This window comes from Petaurus breviceps, unplaced genomic scaffold (genome assembly GCF_028583685.1).
Source record: "Petaurus breviceps papuanus isolate PSGF00001 unplaced genomic scaffold, PetGlider_PUasm1.0 77, whole genome shotgun sequence".
Taxonomy (NCBI): Eukaryota; Metazoa; Chordata; class Mammalia; order Diprotodontia; family Petauridae; genus Petaurus; species Petaurus breviceps.
Genome location: NW_027186492.1, coordinates 3,830,389 through 3,853,320, shown reverse-complemented (window position 1 = coordinate 3,853,320; position 22,932 = coordinate 3,830,389). Strand labels below are relative to the sequence as shown.

The following is a 22,932-nucleotide window of genomic DNA, read 5'->3' as shown; positions in this document are numbered from 1 at the left end:
CTGTCTGAGAGACTTCCACACCCCGGACTTTGCCCTTTCCTTCCTTCCCCCTCCCGGGACCCGAGGGTCACGCGGTGACCCCGGCGACCGCGAAGGCCCGTGGGGCGTCCACACGTGGGGAGTGTGTTGGACTAAGCGCACGTGGGACCCGGTGGGGCGGTGTCGGGCTAACACGTGTGTGGGCGCCGGGACTGGGGGGGGGGGCGGCGAGTCGGGTTGGGAGGGAGGGAGTGAGGGGGCGATGCGAGTGAAGCTTTTGGATGCCATCCCAATTTGAAGACCTGGGTTTTTTTTCCAGGCCTTGTCATGTGTCACACCATGAGGGCCCATCGGGACCTGAGCGAGCACAGATGGTTGGGCATCGGGTAGGGGTGGGTTCCGGGCTCCCACGTGTGCAGGTTTAGTCTCGTGTGACGCCCCCTCACGTCGCTTAGCCCTGTTAGGGGTATCTCTGCAAGTGTCATTGTGTTTTGACATTCCTTCCTGTGTTGGCTGGAGAACACTAAACTACTTCCGTTGTCACAGAGGGTGGAAGCCCCCTACAGTTTAGAAAGGATAGGAGTCCTAGGAGGGGCCCACTTGCTCCGAGCTGTGCTGGCATTTCCACCTTGTGGCTAGTTTCTAAGTCTGTTTCCTCGTTAACCTTAGGAGTGGGGGGAAGGAAGTTTTAATGTTGACCTTATTGATATAGACAACATAGTGAATGACTTTTATGATTACTTTCCTTAAGGGAATTTAACCTCACTTTGACTTGGCAGTTTGTTCTTTCGATCAGAAGTCGTGATCTCTCAAATAACAAGCTAATAATAGCATTTATATAGTGCTGTGGAGTTTGCAAAGCGATTTACATAAGTTAACTCATTTTATCCTTACAGCCTGTGAGGTAGGTGCTCTGGATCATTCCCATTTTACAGATGGGGAAATTGAGTCATAGAGAAGTGGCTTGCTCAGGGATATACAGCTGGTCCTAGGTAGGATTTAAACTCAGTTCTTATTGACTCCAAGTCCCAACCTCATCAACTTGGCAATCTAGCTGTATCTCATAACTTTTCCCCCATGACCCAAATAATAAGCACAGTAGAATTCTCCTATTTGTTTATCTTCCAGGTTCCAGGCATTTATTAAGTCCCTCCCATGTGCATGATACTGAGTTAATTATCTGATGTGTGGAGCTTTCAGTAAGTTTTGTTTTGAACTCTGTAGTTTTACTCTATCATTTACCTCTCATAGAATCTTCATTTTTTAAATTCCCGCAGAGTTGTAGCCAATATGGAACATTTATTCAGTTCTGTAAGGAACTCCTAATTGGGAAACTTCTCAGTAAAAAAATTTTTAGGACTGACTAGAAGTATTCACAACTAATAGATTATTTTGGATAGAACTAGGTGAAAATGTGACTATAATGGGGCACCGAACTGCTCCAAACACAGACTGCAAACATGAGATTGTGAACTCATCCTAACCCAAATCTGTTTTGTTGGGTACTGAATACTGTGATGGTACATATCGTTATAGAACTGGAAGTCACTGAGTCCAACTATTTGAAACTGAGATCCATGAAGGGTAAGGGCTACCCCAAGGTCAAACAACTAGTCAGTGTCTGAGCCTGGATTTGGACCCAGATTTTCCTAACTGGAGTCTTAAGGAAGCTGGCTGGGTGTGGATAGAGTACTAGACTTGCCATCAAAAAGATTTGAGTCCCTGCCTCAGACCGTTATTTGTTATGTGACCCTGGGTATCTCCAAAACTTTCTCTGTCTCAGTTTCCTCATTTGCAGAATGGGGATAATAGCACCTATTCCACAGGGTTGTTGTAAGCATCAAATGAGATAACATGTAAAGAGCTTTTCAAGCCATAAAAAGTCACAGGACTGACTAGACATTCACAGTGAATAGATAATTTTGGGAAATACTCACCACTAATAGATTATTAAAATAAATGCTGGCTATTATGGTTATCATATACTCTCTCTTGAATGGCCACAAAGAACCTACATTCCAACTGAATACAAAATATATGTGGATTCCAGCCCACACGTGATTTTAAACAAAACTTAGATATGGAGTGGATGCCCAGTACAGAATGATGAGAATAGGTCAGGTTTTTCACACCAGTGTCCCCTGGAGAGTAATGAAAAATGAAGGGGAGAAATACTTTAACTTGGGACAGCAGCTTAGGTTTAACATTACATAAAAAAGAAATTAGGAGGCCAAAAAAATAGTTTAAAAAACATTTTCCAAGGGATTCCAGTGTTTGTAATAAGAGGTTCTTCACATGCTACCCAGTTTACTGGTTTACTTGATGATTGTTTGGAAGTGACCAATAAGCTAACATTTGTGATAGGTTCAATTATTTGTCTCCTTTTTAATAGAAAAAGACAGTGTGGGGTCATGGGTAGAGAGTTGGAAGGAAACTCAGAGACCATCCAGTCCATGTTCCTGATGAAGAAAATTGTTGTTGTGGGAAGGGGACAGGTGACTTGCCAGTGTCAGACAAGCAGTAAACATCAGAGATGGGGTATGATCTTAGTCCTCTGTCTTAGAGCCAGCTTTACCATGTTGTCTATGTAGTTTTCTGAAGTAGACAGGCTGGAGGTGTTAGATACTGATAAATAATAGAATCTTCTATAGCTAGTTGATAAAGTTAAATAAGTCATTGGAATAACAGAATATGGGCACTAAGTAGTGAAGGAGCATAAGAGTGAGAGGTAGAACCATTGCCATTTATGATGCATGGGATGATGGACAGTCATAACTAACATCCATGAGAGGACCACAGTGGACTTACAGAGGCTGTAGAGACCGGTGTTTCATTCCATCTCTAAAATGTCAGGGTTGGACCTGATCATATTTAAGGTCCCCTCTAGCTCTAATCCTTTAATCACCTCATTCTAGGACTATTGCTATAGCCTGCTGGTTGGTCTCCTTGCCCCAAATCTTTTCCCTCTCCAGTTTATCCTCCCCTTAGTTTTCAAATTGATCTTTCTAAAAATGTAAGACCCACCATGTGTCTCTCTCTCTCTCTCTCTCTCTCTCTCTCTCTCTCTCTCTCTCTCTCTTTCTCTCTCTCTCACTCGCTCTCTCTCTCACTCACACACACATTCCTATAGTATCAAACATAAAATCCACTGTTTAATATTCAAATCCCTTCATAGCTTACCTTTTCAATCTTCTTACACCAGATTTAGTGCAATATACTCAGTGATCCAGTGACATTGGCCTCCTTGCTTTTTCTCACACAAGGCAATCTGTCTGTTGATTCCTAAGCGTTTTCACTGGCTGTCCTCCCTGAAATTCTCTTCCTCCTGATTTCCCTGACTTCCTTCAAGTTCCAGCTAAAATCCTACATTTTACAGGAAGCATTTCCTGATCACACTTCATTCTGGTGCCTTCCTTCTGCATTTATCCCCAATTATCTGATTATCCCCAATTTATTCTGTCAACATCTTGTTTGTTTATAGTTGTCTCTTATCTTTTTTTGTATCCCCAGCATTTAGCACAGTACCTGGCACATAGTAGATATCAAGTATTGGTAAATACTTGTTACTGTACATCATAGTCATTTGTGGATGTTTCCACCCACCAAGAATTGAATCCTTTCTTGTAACAAAGAAAAACAGTTAAGAATAACAATTTCTACAATGACTTCTTTGAACAGTGCTACAAAATTGAACATACCTTTTTTGCTGAGAGAGTATTTGTTTTCTGAAACCAAAATTGGTTAATTGTTACTCAGAGATCTGCTTCTTTTTTGATATTTGTTTATTTTAGATTCTTGTAACTATTATGTAGATTGTTTTAGTTGAGCTGATTTTACTTTGCATCAGTTTATGTAAGTCTGATGTTTCTCTGAATTCCTAATTCATTATTTCTTACTGCATAATAATCAATTCATATTTCACAATTTGTTCATGCATTCCCCCAATCATAGGTACCTACTTTGTTTCCTCACTTTTGCTACTACTATGATTATTTTGATATATTATGGAACTTTTCTATCTTTGTCTTCCTTAAGGTGTATACTCAGTAAAGACATTTCTGTGTCAAAAGATGTTAATTTAGACAGTTTTTCTTGAATATTTCCAAAACATTTTCCAAAATGGTTAGAGCAATTGACACCTTCACCAACAGTGTATTAGAGTGTCTATTTTTCCACTGTTCCTCTAGCATAATTTCCATTTTTTCTTTGCCAATTTGCCAAATCTGAGATGAAACCTTAGAGTTCTTGTAATTTGTATGTCACTTATTAGTAATTTGGTGTGTGTTTTCCTATAGTCATTAATAGTTTGTAGTTCCTGTTTTGAAAACTTTCTATTTCTTTTCCTGCTTATCTGGATATAGCTTTTGGTCTTTTGTATTTTAGTAAATTTCTTATAAATCCTGGATATCAGGCTTCTGCTAGTGATACTTGCTACGTTAATTTTGTTTCTCTTATTGTCTATGCACCGACTTTATTAGTGCCAAACATTTTTAGTTAGGGAGGCAGTAGATCTTCTGGAATCCGAAGACCTTGGTTCAAACATTACCTCTGGTACTTATTTACTATGTGACTTGGGACAAGTCACTTGCCCTCCCCAAGCCTCAGTTTCTTCATGTAAAATTAGAGGCTTGAAATATTTGAACTCCAGATTAAGGTTTAGATGGATAACATTATGTATTCAAAATTGTCTTTTGTCTTTGATCACTACTTTTCCCTTGTTTGACTAGTGGGAGAATTCTTTTTTTTTAGGTTCCTTTTTTATATTACTTGATTTCCCAATGTAATACTTCCTACCCCCACCTAGAAAGTCCTCTATTATAACAAAGAATAAAAAGGGGGGCATAATTAGCCAACACATCATTGTACCTCGAAAATATGCAGTATTGTATATCCATGGCCCTGTACCTCTGTAAAGATTGGGAGAAGATTCTTAATACATAGTTGAGAAAGGCACCATCGACTGTTATTCTTTCTCTACCAGACAACCCCTGTAGATGGCACCAAGTTCTTCTGGGAGTCCAAGATCAGTAGGAATAATTGTTAAAAGGCCATGTGCAGCTAAATAACTGATAGAACAGTGTAAAATAAACATTAGTAGTGTTCAGAAAGTATAATGGTTAGGAAAAAACAAACTATTCTTCAGTCAGTTAATAAACATTGATTATGTGCCAGGCTTTGTGTTAAGCACTAGGAATAAAAAAAGGCAAAAGACAGTTCTGCCTTCCAGGACCTCACAGTTTAATGGGGGAGACAACATGGAACCATATATACAAAGCAAGCTATATGTAGGATAAATAGGAAATAATGGAAGAAAGGCATTGGTATTAAGATTTAAGGAAGACTTCCCATAGAAGGAGGGATTTTGGTTGGGACTTAAAGGAAGCCAGGGAATTGTTGTCAAAGCAGAGGATAGAGTATTCCAGGCACAGGGGACAGCCAGAGAAAATTCCCAGAGCCAAGAGATTGAGTGCTTGTTCAAGGAAGAGGCCAGTGTCACTAGATCGAGAAGCATGTGTTGGGAAATAAGGTGTAAGGCAACCAGAAAGATAGGAGGGGGATAGATTATGAAGGGCTTTGAATGCCAGATAGAGCATTTAGTACTGATCCTGGAGGCCATAGGGAGCCACTGGAGTTTATTGAGTAGGGGAGCGACATGATCAGACCATACAGGTCTTTAGGAAAATCACTTTAGTGACTGAATGCAGCATGCATTGGAATGTGGAGAAACTTGAGACTGGAAGGTACCTCCTCTCCCAACAAAACAGACTGTTGCTGTGTACAGTGATGAGAGCCTACACTAGAGGAATGGCAGTGTCCCAGGGAAAAAGGGGATGTATTCAAAAGATGTTGCAAGGGTGAAATTGACAGGCCTTAACAACATACGACATGGGGGATGACAGATAGTGATGAGGCTGGATGAGAGTTCTAATTTAGACATACTGAATTTTAAGATGTTTTTTGAACTTCCAGTTTGAGATGTTTAAAAGGCAGTTGGAGATATGAGATAGGGGGCCAAGAGAGAAATTGGGACATAGTAGGTAGATATGAGAATCATTGTTATAGAGATGGTAATTAAATCCAGGGGAGCTGGTAATATCACCAAGTGCGGTAGTGTAGAAAGAGATGAGAAGAGCAGCCAGAACAGAACCCTAAGGGACACCTGTGATTGGAAAGCATGATCTGGAGGAGGATCCAGCAAAGGAGACAGAGGAAAAACCTTGATCAGATAGATAGGAAAACCAGAAGAAAATGGTAGTCCAGAAAACCTAGAGGGAATAGAGTATCAAGGAAGAGGGAGTTATCAATAGTGTTAAAGGCTGCAGAGAGGTCAAGGAGAATGAGGATTTCAAAAAGGACATTGGATTTCACAACTAAGAGGTCATTAGTAACTTTGGAGACAGGAGATTTTAGTGGAATGCTATGGTCAGAAGCCAGATTGTAAAGAATTAGGAATGAGAGGAGAGAAAGTGAAGGCATTTAATGTAAGTGCCTTAGAAAATAGATGCCATTTTGACATTGGTGTAGTATGTCTGGTAAACATTGTGAGAAAAAAAGAATTGAAAATAAAATCAAAAGCATAATTGGACAAACTAGTGCTGCATCTACACCTGGACCTGCTTCACCTCAGTAAAAACATAATGGAGCTGGAGAAATTTCAAAGAGTAATAGCTGAATTTATGAAGTGCTTTACAAAGATTTGTAAAACCCTTCCTATGAGATATGTTCTGCATATAGGTAGTATCATCCCTATTTTACAAATGGAGAAACAGGCTGAGAAACAGGTACAAAAAGTTTACAAGATGCCTACTGTGTGCAAAGAACTGTGGTAGGCATTGTCCATATAGTGCCAGAAACAAAAGTGGTCCCTGATCTGAAAGAATTTATCTATTCTATCAGCATTACACAATATTGTATCCATTCAGTCCAATTCAACAAGCATCTACTATGTGGCAGACATTGTGTTGGGTGTAAGGATACAGATACAAAGCATGAAATAAAACATGTTCTCCAGGAGCAGACATTCTATCAGGGGAAATATTTTGTACATACATAATTTTATATAGAATAAACACTAAATACAAGGTAAGGAGGAGGGACTTGGGAGTGGTAGACTTGGAACCAGGAAGACCTGAGTTCAGATATTGTTTTAAATACTGGCTTTTTGACCCTGGTGTAGAAGCATATTTAAAATCTTCTTTTTAGTAAAACTGAAAATATTAATATTTTATTCTAACACCCTTTCTAGACTCCTGGGAGAAACCCTTTTGAAAGGTGGGTGATGGGTCTAGACAAGAGATTTGGTTAGTGACCAAATATTAGGACCTTTCTTTCTTAACCTGCCCACCTGTAATGATTGGTTTGCAAGCACCCACTGTTCTTTGAGAAAGGATTTGGATAACAAAGTTTGGGAGGAAGTCCCTCTGTTCTAATGGTAAGTCATTCTGAGGAATAGTATTATGGTAATTTGGTTGCTTGACTATTGTAAATGTTAACTCTGAGCTGTATTTTTACATACTGTGATTAAATGTTAACCAAATATTCTTGGACCTTGTCTGAGAGTCATGTTAGAGGGCATAAGGCACTGTGCCAGTTTGGACATCTCTATTCAAGCTAGAAATGTGTTGGATATAAATTAATGTTAAATAAAACCATTATTATCAGACCAGAGCCTACAAACAGTATTAGAGGATGAACAGTATTGGAATACCACATTAGTATTAATAGCTTTTTGCTTCAACATTGGGCAAATTATTTATCCTCTCTCAGACTTAGTTAACAGGCATTTATTAAGTGCCTACTATGTGTCAGTGTTAATGCCATGCACAAGCACCTTTCCAGAAGAATGCTGCTATGAACAGCTTTTTAGGTTCTGATTACACAGTATAGTGAACACTCAATTCAGTAACAAATCAAAGCAAAACATTCACAGAAAATCAAAGTACAGCATTCACAATATTAACAGTTTATCCCAGAAAATCATAATATAGTATTCACCAACTGCTTATCATTAAAATGGCCACATAGTTTCCACCATAGCGGCCACAAAGTTTTGAACAAAGGACAGTCATCTCAAAGTACAATAGTCAAAGTCTTCCACTCTTGGGGCACACTAAGTTAACTCAATCAGTCACTAATTCAGCAATCAATTACTAAGTATCATTAATCACTAAGTACAATCATTAGAAAATGCACAGACATTCCACCCATAGCTACAATTACCTGTAAAGTACAATTTCATCACTACTTAGTACCCACAGAGAAGTCTTTTCATCTTGATTTGAGGCAGGCAACTCCTACCTGAATCCACCAGTCACCTGGATTCAAAGGCAGACAGCTTCCAATTCCTTGACCAGCCCTCCATGTAAGTCCTGCTCCACACTAAAGTTCACAGGGTCCAGTTCATCTCAAATCCTTCACAATTTCTGTTCCCAGGAATTCATGGCATCCTGGTCATGCTTCCTCAGTGTTCCACAGTTTGTTGAAAAATCAGAATCACCTTGGGGGAAGTGGGGGCAGGCTCCTGGCTTCCTGGGCTCCTGTTCAGAAGAAGCTCTACCACCATGAGTTCTCAGGAAATTCTGACTCAGTTCTCTGATTCTCATTTCTCTTCTGTAGCTGCTCTGCCTTCAGATGCTGGTCCCCAAGAAATTCTGACTGTCTCTTTCTGGGGCTTTTCCTTATATACACATAGCATTAGCTTCCCATTTCAGCCAACCCCTTCCTGTTATGTCAGCAACAGGAGACAGGAGTTCATACCTTCTGTTTTCCCAACAGAGGCTTGATCAATTACTAAATGCTAAGTACCTGCTCCTTTTGCCAACACAAAGGATCTTCAAATTCAAATTAATTACCAGTATAGGCAGTCTCTGTGCCAAGTTCTGGGAATACAAAGAAAGGCAAAAAACAGTGCCTGCTTTCAAGGAGCTCACAGCCAAATGTGGGGAGACAACATGCAAATTACTGTGTATAAAAAAGATATACATGGGATAGATTGAGGGTAGTCTTAGAGGGACGGTACTAAGATCAAGGGGCACGGGAAAGGCTTCTTGCAAAAGGTAGGACTTTTAGCTGAGACTTGAAGGAACCCAGGAGGCCGAGATAAGGAGAGAAACCATTCCATGCATGGGGGACAGCCAATGAAAAGGCCCATTGTCAGGAAGTAGAATGTCTTGTGGGAAGAAAAGGAAGGAAACCAGTGTTCCTGGATTGCAGAGGCTTTAGGTGGAGAGAGTAGTAATGTAAAAGAAGACTGGAAAACTAGGAAAGGGCCAGGTTTTAAAGACCAAACTGGAATTTATGTCCTGAAGGTAATAGGAAGATACTGGAATTTATTGAATGGGGCGAGGGTGACATGGTCAGACATATACTTTTAGGAAGATCAGTGGTGTGAAAGGGTGGCACATGAGAGATGTAGGGGGTGAGAGTGAGGAGTTGAGGATGACACTTCAGCTGATTAGAGGGTGGATTACTGGGAGGGTGATAGCACCCTCAACTGTAATAGAAAAGTTAAGGAAGGTTTGGGGGGAGGGGAGATAATAAGTTCAGTTTTGAATATGTTAATTATAAGATGTCCCATAAACACTTTTCTTTCCTGGTTCTTCTACCAATGGAAACATTCATTCGCAGTCTCCTTTGCTGGATTTTAATCCAGGACCTTCCCATTAATCTTGGATATTCCCCAAGGTTCTATCCTGGGCTTCTCTTCTTCATCTATAGTATTTCACTTGGTGACCTTATCAACTCTATGTAGATGACTCTCAGATCCACTTGTCCAGCCCTAACCTTTCTCTTGACCTCCAGTCTTACATCTCCAACTGCCTACTGGACACCTCAAACTAGACAAGTATATCTGGTAGAAGAACCAGGATAGAAAAGTGTCATGAAGTCCTAGAGAGAAGAGGGCATCAAGAAGAGAGTGATCAGGAGTAGCTAGGTGGCGCAATGAATAGAGCACTGGCCCTGGAGTCAGGAGGACCTGAGTTCAAATTTGACCTCAGACACTTAAAACTAGCCATGTGACCTTGGGCAAGTCACTTAACCCCTACCTTCACCCTCCAAAAAGAAAAAAAAAAGAGAGTGATCAGTAATGTCAAAGATTGAAGTGAAGCCGAGAAGGCTAAGGATTGAAAAAAGACCCTTAGATTTGGCAGTTAGATCATTAGTGACTTACCAAAAAACCAACAACACAGATTATAAAGAGTTTAAAAATGAGAGAAAAGAAAGTGGAGGTACTTCTCATACATGGTTTTCTCAAGGAGTTTAGTTACAAAGGGGAGGAAAATTATGGTATGATAAAGGTTTTTTTGAGGATGGGAAGACATGCGCATTTTTGTAGGCAGTAAGTAGCCAGTAAACAGGAAGTAATTTAAGATTAGTGTGAAATTGAGGATTTAAAGGAGGTGTTTTGCTTCAAAAGGCAGGATCGAATGAGAACACTTGTGCCATGTAGAGGGAGGAGTTTGCATTACAGGGAGAAGGGTTACCTCCTCATGTGAGACCAGGCTGAAAGAGGATGGCAGAGGAAGACCTAAGTGATATGAGATATGTTGAAAGGAGGAAGCTGGGAAATGGCCTCAGTTTTTAAAAAAAAAATTTATTTTTGGTTTTCAGGGTTCACTTCTATAAGATTTTGAGTTCTAAATTTTCTCCCTCTCCCTCCCCTCCCTACTCCCAAAGATGGCATGCAGTCTCATTATAGGGTCTGCATATACATTAATATTAAACATATTTTCATATTAGTCATGTTGTAAAGAAGAATTAGAATGAATGGGAGAAACCATGAGAAAGGAAAAAAAAGAGAGAGAGAGAGCAAATAGTATGCTTTGATCTGCATTCAGACTCCATAGTTCTTTCTTTGGATGTGGGTAGTATTTTCCATTATGAATCTTTTGGAATTGCCTAAGATACTTGCATTGCTGAGAAGAGCTAAGTCTAACACACAATGTTGCTGTTACAATGTACAATGTTCTCTTGGTTCTGCTCACTTCATTCCAGCATCAGTTCATGTAAGTCTTTTCAAGTTTTTCTGAAGTCTGCCTGCACATCATTTGTTATAGTACAATAGTATTCCATTATATTCCTATGCCACAGCTTGTTCAGCCATTCCACAGTTGATGGGCATACCCTCGATTTCTAATTCTTGGTTGCCACAATAAGAGCTGTTGTAAATAATTTTGTACATATGGGTCCTTTTCCCGTTTTTATGATCTCTTTGGGATAGAGGCCTAGAAGTGGTATTGCTGGATCAAATGGCATGTACAGTTTTATAGCCCTTTGGGCATGGTTCCAAATTGCTCTCCAGAATGGTTGAATCAATTCACAACTCCAGTAATGCTTTAGTGTTTCAATTTAATGGCCTCAGTTTTTTTAGTCAAATATGAAGCAAGGTTCTGAATTGAGAAGGTGGGGGAAGGGAGAGTTGCAGGAGGTATGAGGAGAGTGGAGAAGATTTGGAAAAGCTGTAGTAAATAGAACAGTAAGTCAGTTAGATATAAAAAGATAGTCTTGCCACAGTGAGAGCCCAGTTGAGATTATTTCACATAATCTTGTGGTGGATCCAGGAAATATGTGAGAAAGAAGGGTGTAATAACAAGGCAGGGGCAAGATATGCAAGTGAAATGAACAATATAAAGCTGAACTGGTTCGTCAAGAAGTTAAGATGAAAAAGAGAAGAGAGTGTAAGGCAGTGCATGGGTGTCGGTCTGGGAAAGAACTGAGGGATAGAGGGATTAGAAGTTGTGGTGAAGACTAAGAGCAGCGTTTGGAGTTTCAAGGGAGATGGTAGGGTTGGGATCACAACAGATTATGATTAGATAAAGAAACTTCTCATTTCATGAACATGATTGTGGAACCCTTGTAGATGATGTGAAGCTCTTGGGTATGACCATCTCTGTGTGTAACTGTAGTCAAGAGGAACATTAAGTCCTAGAAAGAGTAAATTGAGGAATTTGAAGGGCAGGGTGTTTGAGGGTTTATCATTATGTATTATGTATACTGAAGTCCCCTAGAAGTCTCCTGGGGCAGGAGAAAAAGACTGTGAGTCAAGCCCTGAACTCGTTGAAGAAGAAAAGAGTGTCCTGGAGGTCTGTAGGCTACAACTACCAGATTCTCCATTGGGTGATAAATATGAATTGAATAAAATTCAGAGGAGGAGAAGTTAAACAGTGAGGGTGGTAGCGGAAAAGCCTGTAAGTGGCAGTGGAGAACAAGGAGTGAACTAGTCAGCCAGGGCTAGGAAGGGCAGTCAGATAAGTTTTGTCATCAGGAGGGAACCAAGGCTCAGTGAATTTAAGAAGATGGAGGAAGTGAGAAAGGATAAGGGCTGAAAATAAATATAATTTATTACTCACAAGTCGGGCATTCTGGAGAGCACAAAGGATTTGGTTATTTTTAGAGTGGGTGGTAGAGGATGGAGAAATGGGGTTTGAATCCCCAATGGCAACTGGGGATTTAGAATCATTGGGATGAGTTGGAAGTCATTTAGTCATTGAAGAATCAGTGCAGGTAGGTTATTATTGTCCACTTGGCTTTGGATATGGTTGTTAGTCAATAAACATTTATTTAGCATCTGCTTTGTGCCAGGTACTGGGCTAAGTTCTGGAGTTAGAAAAGCAAACAACTGTACAAACAAGTTATAGACAGGATAAACCGGAAATAATCAACAGAGGGGGAGCACTAGAATTAAGGGGGAATCAGGGAAATGTTTCCTGTAGAAGGTGTAATTTTAGCTTAGACTTGAAGGAACAAAGATGGGGAAGGGGAGCATTTCAGGTATGGGGGAAGCCAATTAACATACACAAAAGTTGGGAGATGAAGCTCTTGTGGGAGGAATATCAAGCGCGCTTTTTGTCTTTGGATTGCAGAGTCTTAGGAAGAAGGGAGTGCAAGATGTAAAAAGACTGGAAAAGAATGGAGGAGGAGGGGGTATGAAGGCCTTTGCATAACAGAGGCTTTCATTTTTGATCTTGGAAGGGTTGGGGAGCTACTGGAATTTATTAAGTGGGGTGGGGAGAGACATCCAGCAGACTGTTGGCGTAATAGTTTAGGCATAAGTTGATGAGGATGTGTAGCAGAGTGGTAGCTGTCAGAAGAAAGAAGGGGGTATATTCAGGACATATCACAAAGCCAAAGTTCTTTTGAAAATCAAACATGGGGCGGCTAGGTGGTACAGTGAATGGAGCACTGGCCCTGGAATCAGGAGGACCTGAGTTCAAACTGGCCTCAGACACTTAACACTTACTAGCTATGTGACCTTGGGCAAGTCACTTAACCCTAGTTGCTCAGCCTTCCCCCCCTCCAAAAAGAAAAAAAAAGAAAACTGAACATGAACGTTATTAGTAGAATGGTTTTATAAATTTTGTCTGAGACTCATGATGGGAAGAGTAGAGAAAGCCTGCTTCAGTAGGTTGATCATTATAACTAGTTTGTTCCCTAATTGTGATGCAGATTAAATTTATTTTAAAAGAATTTCTTGGGGCAGCTAGGTGGTGCAGTGAATAGAGCACTGGCCCTGCAGTCAGGAGGACCTGAGTTCAAATCCAGCCTCAGACACGTAACACTTACTAGCCGTATGACCTTGGGCAAGTCACTTAACCCCAATTGCCCTGCCCACCCCCCTCCAAAAAAAAAAAAGAATTTCTCTTTTTAATGTGAACCTCAAAATTTAAAAACAAGAACATTTTCATGTACTAAGAAGATTAGATATGAAATTGTGAATATGTAACATAGCTTTTTAAAAAAAGTATATTAGATGTAACATGATAGTACTAACACTGCTCTGCATCATTGACAGGCTTTTCTTTTCTTTTTGTATCCCTGTCAGTGCCTTCTCTCAAAATAAACATATGTAGTCAGTCAAGAGAAATTCAAACATTTTCCATGGCTGAAAATGCTTTTTTAATTTCACATGTCCAGTCTGTTCCCCCTCAGAGGCTGAAGGCAAAATTCACCATCAGTCTTCTGGAATAATGACGTGTACTAATTAGAGTTCTTAAGTCATTCATTGTTCTTGCAGCCATTGTGTTGATTGTTCTCCTGGTTGGCTCATTTCACTCTATTTTATCAGTTTATACAGTACTTCTCAGGTTTATGTGAATTCATTCCTTGTGTCATTTCTTATAGCACAATAGCATTCCATCATATTTATATGCCGTGGTTTATTCAGCCATTATCTGATTGACAGGTACCTACATTGTTTCCCATTCTTTCTACAACAAAAATACCATTATAAATATTTTTATATACTTATGAGTCCTGTTCTTCTCTCTTTGACCTCTTGATAGGTGGGGCATATTGCCAGTAGTGTTATCTCTGGATCAAAGGGTATGAGTGACTTTGGGGGTAGTTTCAAATTGCTTTCCAGAATGGTTGGACCAATGCACCACTCCTAACTGTGCATTTGTGCGCCCATCTTCCCACAGCCCCTCCAACAATTGTCATTTTCCTTTTTTGTTATCTCACTAATCTGATGGTTATCTTTTTAATGTGCATTTTCATTTTCTTGTTTTATTTGGAGCATTTTTTCACATGGCTGTTGATAACTTGTATTTCCCTTGAGAATTTGTCTGCTCATATCCTTTGACTTGGGGAGTGAACCTTATTAATTTGTATCAATTCTCTACATATTTTGAATATAAAATCTTTTTTATCTTTGTTAAGAGAAATTTACTGCTATAAGTTAAGTTTCATTATGACAATAAAGTTAACATAAAAATTTCAGCATAAAATTCTAAATTAAAAGTTCTGGCCCCCACAGTTTGATCTTAGACTGCATTAAGAAATTTTTATGTCTAGGGCCAAAGAAGTTCTATTTCTGCTATACAGGCATACCTCATTTTATTGAGCTTACTTTATTGTGCTTTGTGGATAGTGTATTTTTACAGATTTGTGGCAATGCTGTGTTAAGCAAATCTGCTAGTTCCATTTTTTCTGACAGCATGTACTCACATTGTGTCTCTGTCTCATTTTGGTATTTCTCATGATATTTCAAACTTTTCATCATTATTATATCTGTTGTGGTCTGTGATCAGAGATCTTTGGATGTTGCTATTGTCATTGTTGGTTTTTTTTTTTCCTCTCCTTTTTTTGGAAGGGGAAAGGTAGGGTAATTGGGGTTGTGATTTGCCCACGGTCACATGGCTAGTTTTTTGTGTTAAGTGTCTGAGGCTGACTCTGAACTCAGGTCCTCCTGACTCCAGGGCAGATGATCTTTTCACTGCAACACCTAGCTGCCCTTTATTGTCTTTGTTTTAGGGCATCATAAACCAGGCCCATGTAAAATGGGAAATTTAATGGATAAATGTTGAATGTGTTCTGAGTGCTCCACCCACTGCCTTCTCACCATCTCCTCAGGCCTCCCTAATTTTCTGAGACACAACAATATTGAAATTATGTCAGTTAATAACCCTACAGTGGTCTCAGACACTTAACACTTTCTAGCCGTGTGACCCTGGGCAAGTCACTTAATTCCAACTGTCCTGCCTTCCCCCCCTCCATAAAAAAAAAGCCATTTCCAAGTGAAAGAATGAGGGCATCCTTCAAGACATCTTGAAACATTCATCTTAAAAGCATCCATGGAGTTTACTGTGAGATTGACAAAAATGTGATCCTCGTCTTTTAAGAAGGATTTGCGGGGCCTAACAGTAGGCGGCTATTCCATCCCAATGCTGACTTTGGATGTGAGACAGTTTTAGGTTCATGCAGCAGAACCAGGATGGCTTTGATGTTATCATTATTGATTCCTCAGACCCCATGGATTCTTCCAACAGCTAGTTCAAAGAGAATTATCAGCAATTGAAGACATATCTTCTGCCGTCAAGGTGAGCGTCAGTGGCTGCATCTGAACCTCACTCCTTGGTGAGGGAATTCCCAGTTCTCTGTTCTGTGTAGTAGAATATCATCCCCACTTACCCCAGTGGCCATATTGGCTTTGTGCTCTTCAGCAAAATTGAAAGCACTATCTCAAGGAGCCAGTGTAGCAGCTAACACGGGAACAAATTATGATGAATCTGAAATATTACAACTTGGACATCCATTGTTCTGTCAGAACTTGCCTGCAAGGCCCTGAATAGTATCTGAGGAGACCAGAATGCTCCCTTCAACCACTCTCAAGAACTTTAAGCCATAAGCACACACTCTGGGATGATTCTTTCTATGCCTCAGAAGGCATTGCTTGGCACATGCTCTTTCCCCTCCCCTCAAACCAAGGAACATGCCCTGTTTATTATTCTTGTTTATCAAGTGTGACCAAACCTAAGATGTTCTCATGTACTCCCCATGCCATGCTCTGCTGACTTTGTCAAAGAATGGTGCAAAATCTCTTGTCTCTGTTCTGTCATTTACCATTGAGTAGAACTGATCACCTATGTACTGAATGCTCCTCCCTTTGACTCCACAGAACAGTGTGTTTTTAATTGAAAAACAAAACAAACAAAAAAGTATTTTTGTAGATCTATGCTAGAGTGATCTCTTAATTTTCAGTTTTGCTTAAATTGACTAAGAATAGGCAGGGCTATGCTGGTAGATGTTTTAACAATTGACGGAGGGTGGGTGATGTGTATAGTCGGGTACACTTTTAAGGTTAATCTTAATCATTAATATTTTCTCGATCATTTCATTAAGTCTAAACAATCAACAGAATAATAAATCAGTTGCTTATTTGTTAGCTGATTTTGGAAGTGTAAATGCTTACAATGAAAAATTTAAATAGGAGCTGGCTCTAGGACCCCCCTAAATATAGGCAGGTAGTTTTTAAAGAGATGAGTTGAGAGGAATGTTCCTAGCAACAATAATAGTTTTCCCTAATAGAAGAGTCATCAAGGGATATAGACAGTTCTCAAAAAAAGGATTGTAGGCTATTAACAACCATATAAAAGAATCTTATCCCTAAAAAAGTACATATCAGAACAACCTCATGATTTTACTTCATACCTATCTTTGCCGTTATTGATGAGGTTCTAGAAAGATCAGGCACACATGGTTGGATGGAATGATGAATTAGTATAACCACTAAAAAAAAAGTTTGGGATTATGCAAAATGCAAATAAAATGGATATACTGGACCATGAGTCCAGCTTGCTTTTGGTTTTAATTGGATTCATTTTGTTATCATATCATATCCATTCTTAATAAATCTCTCCTTCAACTTTATGACCCTTCCTTTGTAATAAAAATAGGAAGAGAGAAAGAAAAAAAAGCAGTCCAGTCAAACCAAACTACCTATTGACTGTGTTTGTATGTAATTAGTGCTGTACACCCATAGCCACCCACCTCAGCAGTGAAGGTAGAAAGGAGAACATTTTCCCAACTTTTCTCTGGAACTAATCTTGGTCATTATCATTATACAGAATTTGGTTTTGTTGTTTTTTCTTATGTTGTCAAAGCCAGTACTCTTAGTTTTCACTTGAGGAAAGACCAGGTCCCAGAAAGGTTAGAGGATCATAGGTTTATAGCTGGAAAGGACCATAGGAGAACATTTAGTCCAACCTACTGATGAACAGATGAGGCCGAAGAGATGTGACATTATTTTTCTGAGGCTATTAATGTAGTAAATGACAGTCACGGCTTGCATGTGATTTATTTGTATCACTTGTCTAGGTGATTAAAGCTGAGGATATTTTAATATAGTCAGCTTCAAATATTTGTATGTGGTTTATGTGTATCCTTAGAGTAGATATTCCCAGAACATTTCTCTCCACTACCAGTGAAACTGATGTGTGCATTTGTCAAAATGAAAATTAATTTCAATATTGGGTTAAAATATAATTAGGAAAATAAATATGTTTTTAATACACTCCCAAATATTTATAAATGATTACTAGATGATTGGTTGAATGTCTCTATTACTTCTATTCCATCCCAGTTAACACTAATAGAGGGATCATTGTATTGGCATTGATAAAATATGTTTATGCAATATTAGTGGGGTTTTGTGGGTAACAATCAGTACAGCACAATAAACATTAAGAGGCTGTTATGTGCTAGGCACCGTACTAAGTGGTAGGGATACAAATAAAAAGAAATACAATCTCAGCCTTCAAGCAGCTTGCAATTTATTGAGGGGAATTAAAACATACCACAGAAGAAAGTACCCAGGGGAACATGATGATGGACTTGAATTTGAGGGGTACAGCTGGTGGGAAATGAGCAATACTCTTCAGTTTAAATCACTAATATTTCCGTACTTTGCTGAAGATGTGATCTAAGTGGCTAAGTGTTGTATAATATTAATTTACTTATAAAAACTTTTATTGATGTTTTTGTTTTTAACTTCACCTTAATTTCTAAAATAATCCTCTCTCTCTTAACCAATGAGCCATTTTTTTACAAAGAAAAAAAAGAAATCTTTTAACAAAGAAAGGGGGAGGGGGAGGGAATGCGTTTCAGCAAAACTAAACTAAGCACACCTATTAAGTCTGATAAGGATGTTCTATTCTTTTAGATATCTACTTCTCCCTCTTCCCCCCCCAAAAAAAAGAGAATGGAGGGAGGTGCATTTTCCAAGTCTTCACATGCTTCTCAGAATTATTCATGTTCATTTTTTTCATAGCACAATAATATTCTATTACATTCTTGTACCAGAATCTATTTGGCCATTCCCCCGTCAGTAGATATCTACATTATTTCCAGTTCTTTACTACCAGAACAACTAATGTTATAATTATTTTGTTGTATGTGGCACTTTTCTTTTGATCTTTGACTGTCTTGAGGTACATGTCTAACAATTTGATCTCAGGGTCAAAGGTTGTGAACATTTTAGTCACTTTTAAAGCAAAATTACAAAATCCTTTGTAGAATGATGGAACAAATCCACAGCTCCATCATCAGTGTTATCAATGTACTATTATCTTACTATCTACTATATACTACTATCAACATGTACTATTTCCATATTTGTCATCTTTTGCAATTGGTGAATGGGATATGAAATCTTCAGTTGTTTTGATTTTTATTTTTCTAATTGTTATTAATGATTTGGGGCAATTTTTCATACAGTTGTCAGTAGTATGCAGTTCTAAGTTGTTCTTTGGACACCTGCTTGTTCTATCTTTTTATCACTTATCCATAGGCATAGCACTTGGTTATATATTTCTGTTAGTTCCCTATGTAACTTGGAGATCTCTGGAAATCAGAGATTATTTCATGTAGAGATTTTTCCCCCCAGCTGGCAGGTTGCCTTCTACAGTCTTCCTGGCAGGGATGGGGAAACTAGGGGTTGAATATTGTGTGTCTTTTAGTAGCTTAGAAATCGAAATCAGAGAGATGATAGTATTACCTGTCAAGGAAATTCTATTGTAGATTCAATATAGCAATAAGTCCCAAGAACTAAAAGAACCCAAGTCAGAGAACTTTCTGATCCATCCTGGAAAGTGATTGCTATGTGATAATAGCTAAAGTAGAAGACTCATAATAACATTAGAAAAACTATGGACCAGAAGGAACATATAAAATTAAGTTCCTATCAGAAAAATAAAATGGTTCCTTTTTGAAAGTAATTTTTGGTTTGAACACTCCTATGGATGAACAATTAGACTAGAGTTACTGTTTCTTGATAACAAGCAGTTTTTATTGTTCTATTCAGCATGCCTTTGCTGACCATACACTTCTTTTAAAGATCAGTTGTCTTGGACAAAGGGACTAGAGGCCACATTAAGTTCTCCATTTCAATCTCTGGGGGAAAAAAAGACAGAAATCTCTTACTTCAGAAAAAATTAAGCTACTATTGTTATTACATTAAAATGTACAAAGGTAAAAACATTTGCAAACTAGAAAATTTTGATGCAGATTGTCTGAATATAACTTTCTTCCTCCACCCCCCTCTTTTTTTTGTTTTAAAGCAATCCGGGTTAAGTAACTTGCTCAAGGTTACATGGCCAGTTATTTCTGGGTGTTGTGCTAAGTATCTGAGCCCGGATTTGATCCCCAGGTCATCCCTACACTGGGGTCGGTGCTCTTACTCACTGAGCCACCTGGCCGCCCCTAAGCAATTGGGGTTAAGTAACTTGCTCAAGGTTACACGGCCAGGTGTTTCTGGGTGGGTGCTAAGTGTCTGAGCCCAGACTCGATCCCCAGGTCATCCCCACACTAGAGCCGGTGCCCTTACTCGTTGTGCTACCTGGCCGCCCCTCTCCAACCCCCTCTTACCTGTAGCTACCCCCAAGCTAGTATCCAAATCATTGGTTCCCATTTAGCTGTTTGCAAACACTAAGCAGTTTACCACAGTTATCTAAAGTGTTCATCCTAAAGATCTCTGATAGTTTTTAAACACTAAATAAGTTATGAGTAGGATTTATTAAATTACTGTGGTAGTTCACAACATATTTTTTAAAAGGAGTTTGTGGAACAAAAAATGCTGAGAACCATTGATCTAGATTTGGGGGAATAAATATTGAGAACAAAATACTCTTTTCCATATTTGTAAGATCACTGTCACACTTTTAATCCATGATGCATGCCACTTCTTACTTTAATGTTTAAAGGATCTATAATTTAGTCCATATAAATATCCCTTTCTCTACTGATAACATAACTTGATTCTTTTAAAGAGGTTCTTTCTGAGTCTCTGTGGCCAACTCCATGATGAATTTCTTTATACTTAGGACCAGGGATGACAAACCCATAATACAACACTGGGTCTAAGCATTTCTAATTTGGAAAGATGTACCAGAACTTGTACTTCACTCATATAGCCTTCTCAAGGATCTAGGTTAGATAAGACCCCAGAGAATTTTTACTGGAGGCCAATACTATTCACTTTCAGACAGAAATTCTCAAAACACAGCTTTCTTCTCATCACTTTCACACTCAGAAGCTTTCAGCAATAGCACCTTTTCTTTTTTTAGATTTTGATTTCTTTTTTAAGCTATCCTTTGCACTATACCACCTCACCCCCATTGAAAATTTTAAAGACAACAAAAAATTGGGAAAATAAAGTCCTCAATACTTAGATATATAGTGCAGCAAAATAAATTTCTATGTCTAAAAAGATGTTTCTTCATTTGAAGTGACATATTTAATCTACATTTTGTCATTGCATTGATCACAGTTCTGAAGTCTTGCAGTTATTTTGCTCTGTAATGTTACCATTGTATAAATTATTCTCCTAGTTCTGCTCCCTTTTCTCTGCATCATTTCATAAAGGGATCCTTAAATCTGTTTATTTCCATAAACATTTATTAGCCAGTCAAGTATTTATTAAGCACCTATTAAGTGCTACATATTGTGTTAGGCACTGAAGATATAAATATAGAGAGTGAAAACCCAAGAATAGCCCATTCTCATCATTCAAGGTAGTTATGTTCTATAAAGTTGCAGTGAATGCTGAATTAGTGATTACTGAACCATTGCTCCTAGGGGAAATAAGAGGGCAGGTTTACGTGAACCTTTGGTCACAACACTTACTATAGCACTTTCTAGAGCAGCCTCACATACAGATTGGTAGATTTCCTCTTCCTCTTTCTTTTGTTGATTTCATTAATATTGAACTCACAGCCAACAGCACTGTGAACGAAACTTATCTAACAGACATATTTCCTCAATGAGTCACATTACGACCTTCTTGTGCTTTGGAATGTTAGACAACACTTCAACCCTGTGGTTGAGGGTCATTTTAAAAAGCAGAATCACCAATGAAAAGCACAAAAATACAAAAAAGTGGCACTAAATAGACTGGAAAACATTTAACATTTGGTTAAAAGTATGAGAGCTGAAGCAAGAAGGCAGACCATTGCCTTTTTCAAACTTTCACTGGGAATGTATTGGGCTACTCTGCACGTCCCTGTATGAACACAACAATGTTGCAAGTATTGATTTTGGAATTACAAATAAATTTTAGTGAGTAGGGAGATTTGTAAATATGGAATCTTTGAATAATAAGTATCAACTATATATATAAATAGACATAACATAAATATGAAATTAATAAATACAGATACGTAAAACAAATTTTAAATAGAAAATAGTTTGAAAAGGACTACTTAATGTAGAAGATTGTTATTGAGCTTTGTCTTAAGGAAAGAGAACTCTGTGAGGCAAAGGTAAGGAGGGAGTACATTCCAGGTATGGAGGGTAGCCAGAGGCACAGTGATAGGAGATGGAGTATTGTGTGTGTGAGGAGCTAGAGAGAAGATCAGTTTCAGTTTGGCTGGATCATAGAATGATAAAGGAGGGAGTAATATGATGGAAAGTTAGATTGGGAAGGTCTTTTAAAGTTAACAGAGGAATTTATATTTGATCTAGGGAGGGACAAAAGGAATACACTGGAATTAATTAGAGGAATGATATAATCAGATCTTTACCTAAGGAAAATTTTTTTGGCAGCAATGTGTAGGATAGATTGGAGTAATAAAAGACTTAAAGTAGGTAGAACAGTTAGGATGCTTTTGTAATAAGCTATTCAAGAGATAATGAGGGCCTAAACCAGGGATGGGGAACCTGTGGCCTTGAGGCCACATGTGGCCCTCAAAATCCTCAAATGAAGTCTTTTGATTGAATCCAAACTTCATAGAACAAATCCTTTTAATAAAATTTGGACTCAGTCAAAAGGCTATACCCAGGCTGTTGAAAGCTAGATGTGGCCTTGAGGCTTCGGGTTCCCCACTCCCAGACTCAACCTAGGTGCTGTAGGAATGGAAAGAATGGGTCAGTCTGAAAGATGCGAAGGGAGAGGCTTCCTTCTACCTAAACACTTAGAGGCCGCTGTAGGATTATTAATTGACCTAATTTCAATATTGTTGTGTTGCAGGGAATTATAGAGACCTGAGGAGATGGTAAGAGAGGAGAACTGCTCAGTGGGTGGATTGGTCAGAACACAGTCAGCATTTATCCATTAAGTTCCTGGTCTTATATGGGCTGGGTTCATGGTGCCTCAAAACAATGACAACAGTAACATCAAAGATCACAGGTCACTACAGTAGATACAATAATGATGAGAAGTTTGAAATGTTGTGAGAATTA

General features: G+C 38.7%; 1 protein-coding gene and 1 pseudogene across 2 annotated transcripts in view; both read left to right on the top strand.

The window, feature by feature from the left end:
* The window catches only part of INO80 (INO80 complex ATPase subunit), a 125,679-nt gene that overhangs the window by 319 nt on the left and 102,428 nt on the right, over positions 1-22,932 (top strand). Inside the window, exon 1 of one of the 2 annotated variants that reach the window (XM_069105766.1) lies at positions 231-1,178. The exons of the other annotated variant lie outside the window; for it this stretch is intronic. The gene's annotated coding sequence lies outside the window, so the exon portion shown is untranslated. Of the gene's footprint in view, positions 1-230; positions 1,179-22,932 lie in introns of those variants that run through there. 2 annotated transcript variants of the gene reach the window in all.
* LOC138175256 (spermidine synthase pseudogene) lies at positions 12,276-21,568 on the top strand (annotated as a pseudogene).